The following is a 7,150-nucleotide window of genomic DNA, read 5'->3' as shown; positions in this document are numbered from 1 at the left end:
CCTGCCCATTCTTTGTTTTTGTTGGCATGTAAGTGTTCGTATTGCTCATACCAACTGAGCCATATGTTTAAAACTGTCAGCTCTGTCATCCATGGTCCAGATAGAATGACATTTACTGTAAACGTTTCTTATAATCTTATACATTCTGGAAGCAGTAGGAAAAGCACACATGCAATAATACCTTTACTCCGGTCACTGTCCTTATTATCATTACTTAAAGGGCTGTGAAAACAATGAAAATGTCACAATATATTTAGGGATGCAAAACCCAGATACCAATCATGTGTTGATCTATTGCCATGGACATAGCGTCTTCCTTTCCCAATCCATTGGCAAAGGACTTTAAACTGCATGTTTCTCAAATGATGATTTAGGACAGGGTTCCCCAACTGGCAGGTGGTTTTATTTGGCCCCTCAAGTTTTCTGAGAAACAAAATTATTGTTATTTTTTTAAAATTTTCATTGTTGGACATAACAGACTGTAAAAACACCAGGAAATGAGGTCCAAGTGATTTTAATTTAAGAAATCTGTTCCCAAGTATTCTCACACATAATAGAGAGACAAGTGCTCGTATACAAATGTAAGCAAGGTTTGAAATGATTATGTTTTAGTCAAACATATCTGTTTGCAGATAATATGCAGTCTACAAATTATTTGTAATTATAAACTGGGTGGTTCGAGCCCTGAATGCTGATTGGCTGACAGCCGTGGTATATCAGTCCGTATACCACGGGTATGACAAAAAAAATATTTTAACTGCTCTAATTACGTTGGTAGCCAGTTTATAATAGCAATAATGCACCTCGGGGGTTTGTGGTATATGACCAATATACCACGGCTAAGGGCTGTATCCAGGCACTTCGCGTTGACGTATAAAGACAGTTCTGCCCATTGCAACACTATGCAATAACACCTTTTTAAAATGCAACTTTCCAAATCCAACACTAGTAAGACCTATCCAACCGTTTCACTCCTATTGAGTGGAACGTTACCCAACATTTCATTAAAGCAGTGCATTGTAGGTACACTACACCACCATTTTGAATACAGTAGGAACTCTTTCCATTTGTCCTATTGAAACACACAGAAAACTATAGTATTTAGCCTAAAGCAGCATATGATTTTACAGTAGACTACAGATGTAGGCTACTGTATAGTCACACGGCACGATGTTTGATGTTAAAATGTTAGAGCAGCACATTGGTCTGAACAACTTATAGCCTCTTAGTGAATGTCTATTAATGAGAAAAAAATCATGAAAATGTATGAGAATATTGCATTTTGAAATGCAAATACTATTGAATTGAAATAGTGATTCTGACATCAGTGGACCTGAGTGAGGGGTGTGTCAGATGAATTAGGGGTTGAATGTTGCACCATTTAGGCCTAGGCTACAGGAGCCTTTGCATGGGTATGACAGACAGACAAGAAGTCCGAAATATACAGTCAGTAAGCAACGTCAAAAAAGGATGATAAAGACAAATGATCGGCCTAACATCCAAAACATGCAGCTGCACAACAGTATGATCCACTGGTAGTCCACTTTCCATTATATTAGCCTACTTGTAGAAATTGTAGTCTACTTAAGGCCAATATGTGTAATCGATTCGTAACAGGGAACAACAGTCGATGTTATTACATGGCCGACTTTCCTTCAAATAACCTACGCAACAGCCTATGGGCCTATGCGATAATAAGCACATCTTTATAGTGGAGTTTATTATAGGTGCAAGGATGCGACAGGTGCATCTATCTGCTTGGGCTCTATAGGCTACTTCTTCACATTGACCTACGTCTATATGTCAACACAGCCTATATTAAAACCATGCAAATAAGTGTATGTTCTAACATGTATGGTGATAGGCTGCTTGCATCATATGGCGCCGTAGTATATAGGCAATTTATGCGAGTGGAGAACATGAGTCCATCTGCTTGCGCCCTACTTGTTCTTGGCAAACATCATCAAAAGTTAAAACACAAATCATGGCACTTCCATCTGCATGATAATGAATTCTGTGCGTCATTGTCAAGCAATATCCTAAATAGACATAGGGCCTATGATAATGCACCTGTATAGGCTATGGTATAGATTATAGGGTGTTTAATGGCCACACATATGATATAGACTAAATAGTTTGTTGAGGCTCTAATGACGATATCTTTTCGGTTTTATATATACATTTACATACTTGTTTGACCTATTATTCAGTGTTTGATGCACCTAAACCCTATGTGTTTATCAAGCCAGATCTGGTCATGTATGCAAAAAATTGACTTAATTGTCTTTTGTAGCTCAGACTTGAGGTTTGGCACAAATACATCTTTGGGATGATTCTGAGATAATTTTCCAACCCCATAACCCTGATGCACATGGGGGGCTCAGTGGTCTCCCCCAAAGGTCAATTTTAACCACACTTTAATTATTTCTAAATCATGAATAGATTGAAATATCGTAACGTAGCTACATATGAAGGTTCACTAAGGGACACTTACTAAATAATGTCAGCCCCACATTTCATGCTTGAATTTTAATGACTGAAAAACCCATTTAAAAAGTGCACCACTTAAAACATTGAAATGGCATGTGCTGATGTAGTACAGCTTTATTTAGGTATTAATGAAGGTACATGTCATGTTACACGTCAATTGGAATGATATTGGTGAAGATATTGATAAAGAAGATCAACCGAGCTAGGGTTAGGGTTAGGAAGAAAACTACAGAATGGCGCCATATTTGTAGTTCACAACTCTTCTGGTTTCTGTAACACTGTCAGTTGTTAGCCTATTTGTTACATACATTATTTAAAACAATCCGACGTTATAAACGAAAACGTAGCTGTGATTCAAACAAAAGAACGATGGAGCAACAATAATTTATTAATCAGAAAATTCAGAAAGTATCACAGCTGAGACATAGGCGATAGAAATGTAAAGGTCATTTCAGATTGAGCCGATTTATGCAGCATTTACCGTGAATGCAGTCTCTGCAAAAGCGGGAACATTTCCTTTAAATTTGAACAACTTGTAGGCCTACGTATGCTGTATATGAATATGTGTAGCCTGGCCTATATGATGAGTAAATTCAACCCTAGCCCATGTCTTTTGGAGGAGATGGCTGCCGTTTTACGGCCCTCAAACCAATTGTGCTATTATGTGTGTCTTTTCGCGTTATTTGTAATTTATTCTGTACATAATGTTTCTGCCACTGTCTCTTATGACCAAAAAGAGCTTCTGGATATCAGGACAGCGATTACTCACCTCGTATTGGACGAAGATTTTTTCTTCCACGAGTCGGGCGCGAAGGATATTCTACAGACATCCGACAAGGCCCAAATCCCCGTCATTCGCATGAGAAAGAGACAGAGATATCGTGGACGTAGGTCGTGGTGCCTTGTAAGGATCCGACGGCGAGCGAGTAATCTGCCTCTACCATCAGTCCTATTAGCCAGCGTACAATCATTGGAAAACAAAATAGACGACCTATGATCACGGATATCCTACCAACGGGACATTAAAAACTGTAATATCTTATGTTTCACCGAGTTGTGGCTGAATGACGTCATGGATAACATACAGCTGGCGGGATATACGCTACATTGGCAGGATAGAACGGCTGACTCCGGTAAGACAAGGGGTGGCGGTCTGTGTATATTTGTAAACAACAGCTGGTGCACGAAATCTAATATTAAGGAAGTCTTGAGGTTTTGCTCGCCTGAGGTAGAGTATCCATAATAAACTGTAGACCACACTATTTACCAAGAGAGTTTTCTTCTATATTTTTCGTGGCTGTCTATTTACCACCACAAACCGATGCTGGCACTAAGACTGCACTCAATGAGCTGTATAAGGCCATAAGCAAACAGGAAAACGCTCATCCAGAGGCAGCACTCCTAGTGGCCGGGGACTTTAATGCAAGGAAACTTAAATCCGTTCTACCTAATTTCTACCAGCATGTTAAATGTGCAACCAGAGGAAAAAAAACTCTAGACCACCTTTACTCCACACACAGAGACGCGTACAAAGCTCTCCCTCGCCCTCCATTTGGCAAATCTGACCATCTCCGGTGACCTTCTCCCCTACCTCACCTCGCTGATCAACTCATCCTTGACCGCTGGCCATGTCCCTTCCGTCTTCAAGAGAGCGAGAGTTGCTCCCCTTCTCAAAAAAACCAACACTCGATCCCACTGATGTCAACAACTACAGACCAGTATCCCTTCTTTCTTTTCTTTCCAAAACTATTGAGCGTGCCGTCTTTAGCCAACTCTCTTGCTATCTCTCTCAGAATGACCTTCTTGATCCAAACCAGTCAGGTTTCAGGAATGGTCATTCAACTGAGACTGCTCTTCTCTGTGTCACGGAGGCTCTCCGCACTGCTAAAGCTAACTCTCTCTCCTCTGCTCTTGTCCTTCTAGACCTGTCTGCTGCCTTTGATACTGTGAACCATCAGATCCTCCTCTCCACCCTCTCCGAGCTGGGCATCTCCGGCGCGGCTCACTCCTGGATTGCGTCCTACCTGACCGGTCGCTCCTACCAAGTGGCGTGGCGAGAAGCTGTCTCCGCACCACGTGCTCTCACCACTGGTGTCCCCCAGGGCTCAGTTCTAGGCCCTCTCCTTTTCTCCCTATACACCAAGTCACTTGGCTCTGTCATATCCTCTCATGGCCTCTCCTATCATTGCTACGCTGACGATACACAACTAATCTTCTCCTTTCCCCCTTCTGATAACCAGGTGGCGAATCGCATCTCTGCATGTCTGGCAGACATATCAGTATGGATGACGGATCACCACCTCAAGCTGAACCCCTGGCAAGACGGAGCTGCTCTTCCTCCCGGGGAAGGACTGCCCGTTCCATGATCTCGCCATCACGGTTGACAACTCCGTTGTGTCCTCCTCCCAGAGTGCGAAGAGCCTTGGCGTGACCCTGGACAACACCCTGTCGTTCTCCGCTAACATCAAGGCGGTGACCCGCTCCTGCAGGTTCATGCTCTACAACATTCGGAGAGTACGACCCTGCCTTACACAGGAAGCGGCACAGGTCCTAATCCAGGCACTTGTCATCTCCCGTCTGGACTACTGCAACTCGCTGTTGGCTGGCCTCCCTGCCTGTGCCATTAAACCCCTACAGCTCGTCCAGAATGCCGCAGCCCGTCTGGTGTTCAACCTTCCCAAGTTCTCTCACGTCACCCCCCTCCTCCGCACACTCCACTGGCTTCCAGTTGAGGCTCGCATCCGTTACAAGACCATGGTGCTTGCCTATGGAGCAGTGAGGGGAACGGCACCTCTGTACCTTCGGGCTCTGATCAGTCCCTACACCCAAACGAGGGCATTGCGTTCATCCACCTCTGGCCTGCTGGCTCCCCTTCCTCTGCGGAAGCATAGTTCCCGCTCAGCCCAGTCAAAACTGTTCGCTGCTCTGGCACCCCAACGGTGGAACAAGCTCCCTCACGACGCCAGGACAGCGGAGTCACTCACCACCATCCGGAGACATTTGAAACCCCACCTCTTTAAGGATTACCTGGGATAGGATAAAGTAATCCTTCTACCCCCCCCCCCCCAAAAAAAAATTGTAAAGTGGTTTTCCCACTGGCTATAGGGTGAATGCACCAATTTGTGAGTCGCTCTGGATAAGAGCGTCTGCTAAATGACGTAAATGTGCCCTTGAGCAAGGCACTTAACCCTAATTGCTCCTGTAAGTCGCTCTGGATAAGAGCGTCTGCTAAATGACTAAAATGTAAATGTAAATGTAAATAATTCTATCCTCCTGATTCCTGCTTATAAGCAAAAACAAAAGCAGGAAGCAACCGTGACTCGGTTAATAAGGAAGTGGTCAGATGACGCAGATGCTAAGCTACAGGACTGTTTTGCTAGCACAGACTGGAATATGTTCCGGGATTCTTACAATGGCATTGAGGAGTACACCACATCAGTCACTGGCTTCATCAATAAGTGCATCGAGGACGTCGTCCCCACGGTGACCGTACATAAATACCCCAACCAGAAGCCATGGATTACAGGCAACATCCGCACTGAGCTAAAGGGTAGAGCTGCCGCTTTCAAGGAGCGGGACTCTAAGCCGGACGCTTATAAGAAATCCTGCTATGCCCTAAGACGAACCATCAAACAGGCAAAGAGTCAATACAGGACTAAGATTGAATCGTACTACACCGGCTCCGACGCTCGTCGGATGTGGCAGGGCTTGCAAACTATTACAGACTACAAAGGGAAGCACAGCCGCGAGCTGCCCAGTGACACGAGCCTACCAGACGAGCTAAATCACTTCTATGCTCGCTTCGAGGCAAGCAACACTGAAGCATGCATGAGAGCATCAGCTGTTCCGGATGACTATGTGATCACGCTCTCTGTAGCTGATGTGAGTAAGACTTTTAAGCAGGTCAACATTCACAAGGCCGCAGGGCCATTAGGATTACCAGGACTCTGAGCATGCGCTGACCAACTGGAAAGTGTCTTCACTGACATTTTCAACATGTCCCTGACTGAGTCTGTAATACCAAAATGTTTCAAGCAGACCACCATAGCCCCTGTGCCCAAGGACACTAAGATAACCTGCCTAAATGACTACCGACCCGTAGCACTCACGTCTGTAGCCATGAAGTGCTTTGAAAGGCTGGTCATGGCTCACATCAACACCATTATCCCAGAAACCCTAGACCCACTCCAATTTGCATACCGCCCCAACAGAGCCACAAATTATGCAATCTCTATTGCACTCCACACTGCCCTTTCCCACCTGGACAAGAGGAACACCTACGTGAGAATGCTATTCATTGACTACAGCTCAGCGTTCAACACCATAGTGCCCTCAAAGCTCATCACTAAGCTAAGGACCCTGGGACTAAACACCTCCCTCTGCAACTGGATCCTGGACTTCCTGACGGGCCGTCCCCAGGTGGTAAGGGTAGATAACAACACATCTGCCATGCTGATCCTCAACACGGGGGCCCCTCAGGGGTGCGTGCTCAGTCCCCTCCTGTACTCCCTGTTCACCCATGACTGCATGGCCAGGCACGACTCCAACACCATCATTAAGTTTGCAGACGACACAACAGTGGTAGGGCTGATCACTGACAACGATGAGACAGCCTATAGGGAGGAGGTCAGAGACCTGGCCGTGTGGTGCCAGGATAACA

The sequence above is a fragment of the Coregonus clupeaformis genome, chromosome 33 (genome assembly GCF_020615455.1).
Source record: "Coregonus clupeaformis isolate EN_2021a chromosome 33, ASM2061545v1, whole genome shotgun sequence".
In the NCBI taxonomy this organism is placed as follows: Eukaryota; Metazoa; Chordata; class Actinopteri; order Salmoniformes; family Salmonidae; genus Coregonus; species Coregonus clupeaformis.
Note: the sequence above shows the minus strand (reverse complement) of the source record.